This window comes from Marmota marmota, unplaced genomic scaffold, assembly GCF_001458135.2.
Source record: "Marmota marmota marmota unplaced genomic scaffold, marMar, whole genome shotgun sequence".
NCBI classification, from domain to species: domain Eukaryota; kingdom Metazoa; phylum Chordata; class Mammalia; order Rodentia; family Sciuridae; genus Marmota; species Marmota marmota.
Window position 1 is genome coordinate 13,003 of NW_026007025.1, and position 12,412 is coordinate 25,414.

The 12,412-nt window shown below is 37.8% G+C and overlaps 1 pseudogene; it reads left to right on the plus strand.

The window, feature by feature from the left end:
• The first annotated feature begins 10,236 nt into the window (after nucleotides 1-10,236).
• Nucleotides 10,237-10,970, plus strand: LOC107133653 (annotated as a pseudogene).
• Nucleotides 10,971-12,412: the final 1,442 nt, after the last annotated feature.

A 12,412-nucleotide genomic window follows, 5' to 3' on the forward strand; every position in this document is an offset into this window, starting at 1 on the left:
TGGAATAATACAGGCTGCCCTCTATCACGACTTCTTTTTAGTATAGTTCTTGAAACGTTGTCCAGAGCAATTAGAGGAGAGAAATTAGAGGGATACATATAGGAAAAGAACTTAAATTAGCACTGTTTTCTGATGATATGATTCTATACATAGAAGACCCAAAAAGCTCCACCAAAACTTCTATAACTAGTAAATATGTTCAGCAAAGTAGCAAGATATAAAATCAACACCCATAAATCAAAGGCATTTCTGTATATCAGTGACAAATCCTCTGAGAGGGAAATGAGGAAAACTATCCCATTTACAATAGCCTCAAAAAAAAATACTTGGGAATCAACTTAATGAAAGAGGTGAAAGATCTATACAATTACAACTACAGAACCCTAAAGAAAGAAATCAAAGAAGACCTTAGAAGATGGAAAGATCTACCTTGATCTTGGATAGGCAAAATTAATATTATAAAAATGACCATACTACCAAAAGCACTATATTGATTTAATGCAATTATGATCAAAATCCCAATGCATTCCTCATAGAAATAGAAAAAGCAATCATGAAATTCTTCTGGAAAAAATACTCTTATTTTTCCAGAATAGCTGAAGAATTCTTAACAGGAAGAGTGAAGCAGGTGGCATCACTATGCCAGACCTTAAGCTATACTACAGAGCAATAGTAACAAAAACAGCATGGTATTGGCACCAAAACAGACTGGCAGACCAATGATACAGAATAGAGGACATAGAGACTAATTCACAAAACTGCAATTATATTAGACAAAGGCGCCAAAAACATGCATTGGACAAAAGATAGCCTCTTCAAAAAATGGTTCTGGGAAAACTGAAAATCCATATGCGACAAAATGAAATTAATTCAGGCAGTAGCTAAGCAGATGACAGGCAGCCACCAATGCAATTTCTTCTAACTTTCCTTGCAGTGACCAGTCACGGAGGCAGCTATGGAGCAAGCACAAGACTGCAACACGCAGCCTCACACCCAGGGCGACGGTTGTGCCTTTAGATTAAGTGGTTTACCACTCACATGCCTAGCACAGGGGAGTGGTTTGCCACTCAGACACACTTAACATATGCTATGTATGCAGTACTCCATGCACTTGTCCCCACATCTCCCCCCCCTGACTGTGCTGCAAGGACTTCAGCCAGCATTGCTGTTTTCGGTTTGATGGCCTTCACATGGCTACACAAGCATCTCACAACGCAAGAAAATATTATCACTATTATAAACAGTAGGGCCAGGGTATAGCATTATAAGGATTAGTTAATTTGGCTATCAGGTTTTTCCAATGTTCAGTCAGTCCCTGGAAGAAGGATAAACACCTTAGTCTTATTGATTTTGACAATTGCCTTCATAAGGTTATGAATAGTCAACATAGTTAGCATCCAAAATGCCCTTAATATACTGAGAAAAACTGGAGAAGAACATCATATTGGGTAACACAAATACTATGAAATTCAGGGTCACAAGTGAGCCCTGGTAACATAACCAGATTATATAGTTGTTCCTGGTGGAGGCCTAGTTCTTGTTTAATGACTAAAATAGTGGCTTTGGACAGTTTATTTAAGTCATTTTGAACAGCAAAGGCTTCTGCCATGGCAGTAGACAAATTGTTTACAGTCTGAGCAGTCTGGATACTCTGAGTGAGTGAAGCAGCCACAGTGACTTTGGCAGCAATGGTGGCTACCAGGGCAATAATCCCAGTGATGATGAGGCTAATTGCACGCCTTGTCCAGTGGAGGATCTCATTCAGAAGATTCTTCATCTCCACTTCCCGTGGACTCCTCCACTCTCTGGACAGGTTCACTGGAAGTCAGATTGCTGGGGGAACTCTGAGGATAAATTTAGCTTTTATAGCAGGGGTTAGACAATTTGTGAGCCAGCAGGATGTATTGACTGTACAGGGGATCTCTGTATGAGTGACACTTATACTATCAGTATCATTGATTATTAGCATGGCAAAGGGTGGTGTAACACAAGCTTGTACATAGTAGGTATGGGTATAATTTGGCACAAAGGCAAATCCATGGTCAAGATCTAGACTTAATATTGACCCATTCATCTTGCCTGCTTCTGCCCATTTGATGGGTCTAACAGATAGCAATATCGGCATGTTATCTATCATGCCATATTGATTTCTTGCATAAACGGCTTGTCCTGTGTAGCAGTTACTGCAGTAGCCATGTGGTTTGGGGGCACATTACATTCCAGGGAACTACACCCACCTAGGCCCATAGATGTTGTTCTTCCCCAGAGAAATTCCTCTTATCAAGAAGATAAGGTATGACAGTGACACATTGATTCCATGGGATGCTATCATTATCTGGCGGGGGGGCTTTCCAAAAAGGATTGTTGGGCATGTTGGCAGCAGGGTTTCTTGCATTTGCCATGTGGGACTCTATGGCTATAGGTAGCATTAACTATAACTCAGAATAGTGAGAGATAGCCCAACATATAACTTACTATAGTTATCTACAATAGTTTTATTGACAAGAGCAAAACAGAGAGGACTGTCCTAATTTTAGGTCTCATCATCAACTATGGCGAAACAAATGGGCAGAGTAGGTATGGAAATGCTGGTATTCCAGGGTACCATTGCCTCCTGGATAGATAACTCAGGATCAATAAGGTTGGAATTATTGGAAAAGAGCTTAGGTAAAGCCTCTTCTCAACTAGCAATAGCCAGAAAGGGTGGTCTAGTGACCAAAGCCCAATATACCTGAAGAGAAGCTTCACTGTTAGAAGTGAGCACTGCACACACTAGGACCATCTTCATAGGCCCAGGGATAGTGTTGCCACCAGGCCAAGGAGCCAATATGGTGGCTTGGTCAACAAGATTTTTAAGATGACCCCAGGTTACTTTATGTGAGGCCAATTTGCACTGTTGAGTCATTTTCTCATGAGGTTTCTCCTCCACAGTTAGTTCCTTCATCTTCTTGGTTGGTGGTCCTGGGTGTCCAGGACTTGACTTTCTGGCAGTAACCCTGATGGGATGAGGCTCCTGTTAACATATGTAAACCCTCCTCCCAAGGTTAGGAGGGGCCCCTGACCATCTCATGCATTTGTTTTGGGATCCTTCCATGAGACCATAGGTTGGTGGGAGGGCTCTGTTGAGGGGCCCAATGCTTATGGACTGCTATTTTTATAGAAAAATTTGAAATTGAAAGAAAATTTAAAGCAAATAAGGTTTTGTTCAAGGCATAGTTAGGGGACTTGGCATAATTTCCCCCCCCTCTATTTTGTAGCATGGTCTTTAATTCCTTGTGTGTTCTTTCTATGATGCCTTGAGTCCAAGGGTTGTAGGGGATCCCAGTTAAGTGCTATATATCCCAATCATTGAAAACTGCTGAAATGTCTATCTATTATAGGCTGGTCCATTGTCAGTTTTAACAGACATGGGAACATCCATATTTCCAAAACATTTAAGTAGATGGGAGATGACCTTTTTTGAGGTTTCTCCTGTGGAGGGTGTGGTCATTACATAGCCTGAACAAATATCCATGACTACATGAATATATTTTAAATTTCCAAAAGTTGCCTAGTGAGTGACATCCATTTGCCATACAGCATTAGATTTTAACTCTCGGGGACTCACTCCAACAGGTTGTAAAGGGCCAATGGGGAGAAAAGTTACACATTTTTTTTCAGTCCCTGACTAGCTATCTGCAAGCCTCCTTAGTCTTGCTTTTGTGCAACTTCCATGCTTGAGGCCAGCAGAAAGGCTTATCCTGGTTGGCCAAACTCCAGTCATCCTGTGTGCCATTGCATACTGGTGCCACTGCTGCTCTGTGTTCCATATTTAGTCTGCACCAGATCAATTCCTTGGCTAGGGCCATCCTGGTTCCTTCATGAGACACCTTCCCTCCTACCACCTTGTTTACTCTGTCAATAATCTGTGGCAAGTCCTCAGTGGCTTTCTGCTTTAAGCTCTGTATAGAAACTATACCTCCCCCAGCTGGTAATTTCCTCCAGGCTCTCAGAGCACACAGCTACATATGACCAAAATAATTTGGTGAGCCTGTATCTTGTACCACTGGGGAACTGTAGATTCCTTCTCCCTGTAAGCATTCAGCTGGCAGGTTAACATTTGTGGTGTGGTTACATCCCCCTGCTATTCACATCCATTATAGAAAAATGCCTTTCACTTCAAAACTGTTGAGGGATAAAGAGCAACTTTGGCTAGGTCTTTCCAGTCTTGAGGGCAATTAAATTCAAGACTGAGTGCTCTGCAAATGGCCCCTGGGACCCATCCTCTTTTACTGCCTTCTTTAACCCCCTCAGGGTACCCAATGCATATATATACCAAGTGTCAGGGCACTGTGGTGTGGGGGGCATATTGACTGGGAAAGCTTGTATTCCCTTACCCCAATTTTCACCTAATATCTTACATAGATCTTAAAAAGGATCTCTGGCCTCCTGGAATGGGTTTCTGGGAGACCATGGCTTGGGCCTGTCTGGTGGCCTGGTCATCTCTAAGCTGTCATAGTCCCTTGCTGGCTTTGGCATTGCCTCATAAGGAAGCAGTTGCCAATGACTCAGGGAAAGACATATCTTTGCCTGTCAGTAGAAGGCACACCTGCACTATTTGTGGTCACCTCTTCCTGTACCATGAAGATTAGCAGTATTATTTCCTGCTTTCTCCCTCCTGCACCTGTTGTAGTTGCTTGCTTTGAAGTAGATTCTCAACCCCCTTTCCTGTTCCTGCTGCAGTTGCTTGATTTGGGGTAGATTGTCGCCTCTGCTTTTTTTCTTTGCCTATCTTTCACAGCCTCATCTTCCCTGAGGACCATCATTATATGACAATGGTCTGTTGCAGGGCCCCCTAAACTTTGCTGAATGGCCATCACAATAAGAAAAAAAAAGTAGTGGTAAAGTATACCCCTGTCTCACTTCAGCTTGCTGTGCATTTGCCATTATCTTGTCCCATATCCTGGGATCAAAAACATCAGCAGCACTTATCCATTGACTGGTATCAATCACAACATCTCAGAACTTCTGGGTTTCTCTCTTATTCAGGATTAAACCTCTAGTATCTAAGAGAGTATACAGCACTTGCAACTGTGAGTCTTTGGTGGAACTCGGTAGGTTGCCCATCCCCATTTCCCCTTCCTCACTGCTCTGTGAGGGCCCACACACTGTCTTATAAGCTTAGCTCAGGTCCCTGCTCAGGTGCCAGCTGCATGAACTTTCTCTCATCCAGTGAGGAGGTCCACAGAACAGGGTAGAGGAGAGTGTGGCAGTGGAGTTGCTAATCAAGACCTCCAGAGACCAAGCAGAAAGCAGGTCTGATTTTATTGTGCAATTACCATGGATATATACTCAGGCAGTAGCTAAGTAGATTACAGGCAGCCACCAATGCAATGTCTGCTAACTGTCTTTGCAGTGACCAATTGAAGAGTGGGCCATGGAACAAGCATAGGGACTGCAACATATGGCCTCATGCCCAGGGCTGTGCCTACAGGGTAAGCAGCCTGCTGCTCATGCTCCTAGCACAAGGGGAATGGCCTGCCACTCAGACATTCTTAACATATGTCATGTATGCAGTACTCGATGCACTTGTCCCCACATCCTTTGACCAACATGCCCACAACCCTGTCAAACCACCACACTGCAATTTTACCATCTATTTTACCATTTTACTAGTAGATGGTAACAGCAATTTTACCACCTACTTTTATGAGATCAACCTTTTTAGGCTTCACACATCTCAGAGATCTCCTGCAGTACTTGTCTTTCTATGGATGGCTTATTTTACCTAATATGATGTCTCACTGTTTATGGGAACCAACCATACTGCAAAACCAGTGCAGGCATACTGATACATGGCACAGACCACAGTAACTATACCAAATATTTTAAGTATTGGGATTGAGGACAGAGGTAGGCAGATCAAATATAAACCTATAACATTGAAAACCCAAAGCCATGTTCTCTCTGGGAAGTGGTTCACTCCATGTGGATCATACTTCCATTTTAATTTAAAAACTCTTTTTGCTTATTTGATTGGATCTCTAGATCAAAATCTTTCTCATGAAAATGAGAACTGAGGGGTGATATGACCTGGTAACAATTGGAATATTTGTTTTTTATTTACCCAAAGTTTTATTTTGAGCCACTTTTCTGTTTAAACTAAAAAATAATTAAAGAATGAGTGACATATCTGAGAATTAATGAAGTAGAATATTCAATAGTTTCTTGTTAAATTTCCCAGAATTTTTTTAAAAAGTTGTACTCTAACAATATAATGTTATATCATTTATTTATTCATTTGTTATTAATTGCATCTTATTCAAAATTTATATTTCATATATTGGGAAATCATATGTTTTTATTTCAGAGCACATATTACAAAGACATTTTGGCTCTGACTTCAGTTCAATAGTAACTAATTGTATTTAATAAGGATTTTCATAGAGAGCTCTGTCCCCAGAAATTCGCTCTGCTAATTCCTCTGGGATAAACCTAAAATGAATGAATTCTTTGCAAACTGTCCAAGGGTCTCAAGGAAAGAATACAAATAGCATGTACAAAGCATTACATGAATTAACTTTCTAATCTAGTTGTTTTTCTCTCTTGTACCCTATATCAACTGAAACACTAACAGTTTTGAAGCTAGCTCTAAATGTACATGTGAGGGCGATAGTTTTTTGGTCTGCATCTGAAAGTTGGAAAACTTAAAATACTTCACTATTCTTTTTATGGAAGGATATCTATAAAACAAAGTGAGTAAAAACACTTGTTTTATTGGCCATGTATTTTCAAGGGAAGGTTGGAATGTGTGTAGATCTTAGTGCTAATATGTATATGAAAGACAGTGCATTTCATATCTGGTAGCCTGTTCTAAACTTTGGAAATACCTAGGTCAGTGGCCCTAGGAACAACTAGATTTCACTTTATAATTAATCTCTCTCAGTCTCACTTTAAACAACATTAAAATAGCATTTATGTTTCATAATGAGTATTCTTGACAGATATTCTCAAACGAAGTATAAAGCTTTTATTAAATCATGTGCACATAAAACATGAAACATATTTTCCTATTATATGATCAAAATTTCATGAATTCACTTCACACTTTTCAATGAGATATTTTGGCATCAGATGAAAGTGACTAATTTCTGCTTGTGTTCTTTTCCTCCTTGTAAAACTAAAAAGTGGTGTTAAGTGGAGATAAGATAACATATGTGATAAAAATAAGGTATAGATAAGATGCAGTAGCCTGAAAATGTAAGGGAAATTAAAAGAAAATTTTAACACACATAAAGTCTGGCAGTTTACCAACCTGACTTCCAACATTCATGAGTAAATAGATTACCATGTAATGAAATAGGAGAGGAAAATCACTTGAAGTAAAAGATCCAAATGGCAGATGGAATCCAAAAGATAATGGAATAAGAGCAGAACATGCAGAGCATGATATCTAAGGATAAATTTTAAAAGCTTAAATATATTTCTGAGTAAATAAAATTGACTAGTCACAATTTTTCTGGTACCTTTAGGGAAATATCCAGAGAAATTCAGGAACTATGGGTAATCACCATTTACCTTGAAGGTGATTTAATACATTTCCTCAAAGCATACTAGAGGTATTATTTCACTTAGAGTTAGATTAATTAATTATAAAAGATATTCTGGAAGATCAAATCTAGAATTATTGTTTATAAAATACAAGTATAATTCAGGGCAGAAAAATATAAAAATGTAAATCTTGAAATCTTTCCTGAGGTGAATGATATGCCAATTACTCCAATGTGATCACAACACACTGTATGCAGGTATTGAAATGTCACACTGTATACTATGTATATGTACAATAACTATGCCTATTAACAATAAAAATGTTAATTCTTTTCAACATTTATGAAAAATATGAATGTACATATATCCACTATATAAGTAAAAAGAGTCTTATAGTACAATTATTTAATAATACAGTTAGTTTAGAAATTTTTAACAGTCTAAATAATTCTGACCATGCTCATATATGACATAGAGTTTTATCTGACTAACAATTTGGGCCAAGATAATTTCTAAATTCTCCAGCATATATAACACTTGCATAATATCAAACTCAAAAGTGTAGGGGAAACATATTCCAAAATATACATGTTCTAAATGTAATCATGCTTTATTTGAAGTGTTGAAACTCTTGAGTTTATGGTCTCAGTATATCACTACCTCATTTAAGGCATTCAATGCCCTTTAGTATTCAGAACTCCCAGTTATTGTGTACTTTAAGAATGACTAACAGGCCCAACAAGGTGACCCACACCTGTAATCCCATCAGACCTGGAGGCTGAGACAGGAGGGTTCAAAAGCTAGCCTCAGCAATGGCAAGACACTAAGCAACTCAGTGAGACTTTATCTCTAAATAAAATACAAAATAGAGCTGAGGATGTGGCTCAGTGATCAAGTGCCCCCGAGTTCAATTTCTGATACCAAATAAAAAAAAAAGAATGAATACAGTATAACAGTGTCCTGAAATGAGGATGCTAACATTTCCTTTGTTATAAAGCCTAAAGTGGATACCAAATGATTTAATGTGTGTAATAAGAACATTGAAATTTTGAGCATAGAGACAATGTTTAGGATTAGATGGAATTATTATGGTTTTATTATTGCTAGAAACCCATCTAATCAAAGGGCAACATTCACATGTTGATTCTGAGTAGTTTTGTATAATAGTACAAAGGATGGCTTCGAGGACTTAATGAAACTGAGAAGGAAAAATTGTGACTTATAACCCTCAGAATTTAAACTGATACCCTTACAACAAAGGGATGGAAAGAGTACCTCAAAACTTTATCACAGAGATGCTGCCTTCATTGCCCTTCTGAACATTCCTCATTTTAGAGAAGAGTATAGATTTTATGAAATACATCCTCATGGCTAAAGAAAAGAATAATATAAATTTAAAAATTCATTATCCCACTTACCTTACACAAAATACTGAATTACTCAGCAAAAGGACTTTGTTATTGTCCATGTGACTTTTAAACATGTATGTACTTAAAATGGGAAATAACTAGCAAGTTCGAATTAACTTCTTAGGCCAAAACAGAAATGTCAACATATTACCTTATAGAAGTTATGTGTAGATCATAAATGTATTTGTAGTTGTACACAATCAATTTCTAATAGTTTTTCAAACTCAAACTGAATTTATAATGGGAATCCCTACATACGGATATACTAACTGACCTTCAAATTAAAAGACCAAATGCCCCAAATTTGAACAAAGTAGCTATGAAGAAAAAAGTACAAATGAATAAAGATTCTTAAACTTTGTAAATCTGAAATAGCTTTCAAGTTTTAGTTAAAGAAAAAAAAAGAATAGTGTTATTTTAGATGAGGTAGAGAGAAGTGATGGGAGGTGAGGGAAGAGGATGGGGGGATAGGAAAGACAGTAGAATGAAACAGACATTATTATTACTGTGAGTATATATGTGGCTGCATGACCAATATGATTCTGCAACCTGTACACTCAATAAAAAGAGAAATTATAATCTGATTCAAATGCAAAAAAAGAACAACTAATGCTAAAGTGTTTGAACTTCTTGCTCAATTCTAAAGAGTAAAGAGACCATTGTTTCAATCCAAATTGTACTTAATATCTAAAAAAGTAATATGATTTTAGGACCAACTACTCACAATGGACAAGAATATATTAATTTCCATAGCTCTAGATCTCCTTCTTCCCCAACAACTGTAACCTAATTACATGATTCTTTTTTGACATTCCTGTAATGTCTTACAACAGTGTGTCTGACAATAAACCATCTAATTTCATTACCTGATGCCATATCAACTCTATCAGACACCTGGAGAGAGAAACCTATAATCCTCAAATAAACAAACTACCTGGTTTACCAGTACAAGTCTGAAAACTATTGTCTTGGATATTATAAAACACATTCACTCCTATTTTTTATTTAGTCCTTATCATAATTCAAGTAAATAGCTATTGTCTGGCTTATTAAGAAGAAGATACTCATTTCCAGAATAATTATCATACATGTTGAAAGTAAATACTTTTATTTTGTACTGTCATAAAAGAAAATTTGGTCACCTGCTGCCAGAATATTTATATCATTTGCCACATAGCTTTTGCTTCCAATGTACAATTTGTAGAGGTCAATGCACAAGTATGTTTTTTTTTCATTTTTTTATAACTCTATACATTTTTAGTCACTTACTTACTATAGGGGAAACACATTGAAGATAATGGCACTAATTAATGAAAGCCACCTTGAAGTTTTTATCCTACTAGGGTTTGCTGACCATCCTTGGCTAGATCTTCCACTATTTGTTATTCTTCTCTTAGCATACCCCATGGCCTTGGTGGGAAACTGCCATCATTCTGGTGTCCAAGTTAGACTCTCATCTTCATAGCCCCATGTATTTCTTCCTCACCAACCTCTCCTTTCTGAACATCTGTTTAACCACAAGCATTGTGCCTCAGTTGCTGTTTAACCTGGGAAATTCTAAGAAGACCATCATCTATGTGGAGTGTGCAATTCAGGTTTAATTTTTTTTAGCACAGTGGGAGCCACAGAATGTCTTCTTGGGGCCCTTATGTCTTTTGACTGCTATATGGCCATCTGTAGGCCTCTGCACTACACTATATCATTAATCAATATATTCATATCCTATCCATGTCCATTGTATGGCTGAGTGGAATTACATATTCTGTTGTAGAGGTCACTCTCACATTGCAGTTGCCACTGTGTGGCATCAATAAACTGGATCACTTGTTTTGAGAGATGCCAGTTCTGATGAAGACTGCCTGTGGTAAAAAGGAGGCTATTGAACTCTCACTATCTTTATTTTGCATATTTTTAGTAACTGTTCCTCTGTGTTTAATTCTTTCTTTCTATGCTAGTATTGAATATGCCATACTTAAGGTTAAATCTTCTGAAGGAAAAAGGCCTTGGGGACATATTCCTAAGCAAGAATGATATTCATCTAATAGACACCATAGTGTCTCTCTACCTGTAGTACATTTTTAAATGGTTCTATTCTAGTCATACAAGGTGAAATAAGAACATTGTTTAGTAGTTTAAAATTAACAAGATAAACTGTGGTATAAACTATTAGACATGATAACGACATTATGCCAACCATTCATTAATGGACTTCCTATCAGTTCTCCTGAGAAATATTTTGTCATTCACTGTAAGATTCAGCCATGTCTGTGTGCACACTGTGAGTTCTCTGTGAAAGACTCTATTTCTTCAAACAATGATGAGTCTCATTAATTTATCAAGCTCAATTTATGTTGATACTATTATTTTTGTGAAACTGAAATTCTCTGAAGAAGACTCATCTAATAAAGATTCTGGACACTGATTAGGGCTGAGTGAAATGTTGTGCAGCAGGAGAATATTGTAGGACAAGTATGAACATTTTTAGGAAGTGTCTTAGTACTTTTATCAGCAAATTTCTTTCAAATCTGTATCTGATTTAATATATATATGACTATTAGATAAATCTTTTGGAATGTATTACTAAAATTAGCAGAGCTGTGGCCTTCACTAGCCCTAAAACTAAGATTGCTATAACATCTGAAACCTAATGAAAAGATTTCCCTAGTTTGTTATAACTGCTTATCTAGTGCCTCCAACAATATATTTTGTAAATAATTTTTATATATGATTTTTGTTCTATGGCCAAAAAAGTTTCTTTTTCTTTTTCTTTTTTAGTTATACATGACAGTGGAAACCATTGTGGTATATTTATAAAGTATAGTTTAGCCTGCAGCCAGCACAGGCTTCCTAGGTGAAGGTTCGTCTATGTGAGAAATCCAAAGGGAGTTTGAATTAAAGAGACGGACTCTAATCACCTTTAAACCAGCTCCAGGACAGCTTCTCCTATCCCCAGCCTCAAGCTACATATTAGAGTAGCGAGGTTTACTGAAGAGGCTAGCGAGAGAGAGAACACACCAGGGAGTGAACTTTTACTAGGGAACAAAAAATTCTGGGGAAAATCCTATCCAATGAAGATTAAGGGGGGCTGTGTCCTAAGGTCAGGTGAGACAATTGGGTCTTAAGGGATTGTGGCCAGGCACACCTCCACATGGACAAACCCTCGGACCTGAGAAGGGTGGGGAAAACTCTGGACACAAAGTTGTGTCTAAGTGCCTCTCGCCCAGCCAGGGAGGTAACTCGAATCAAGTGTGAGGATGGCCTCCCACAGTGTGGAATATATTTTATTCTAATTATATTCCCAGTCTTGTGGATGTACACTATGGGTAGATTCATTGTGGTGTATTTATATATGTACATAAGAAAGTTATGTCAGATTCATTCCACTGTCTTTGCCATTCCCATCCCACCTCCTTTTCTTTCATTCTCCTTTCTCTAATGCAATGAAATTCTATTTTCCACCCTTCCTTCTTGTG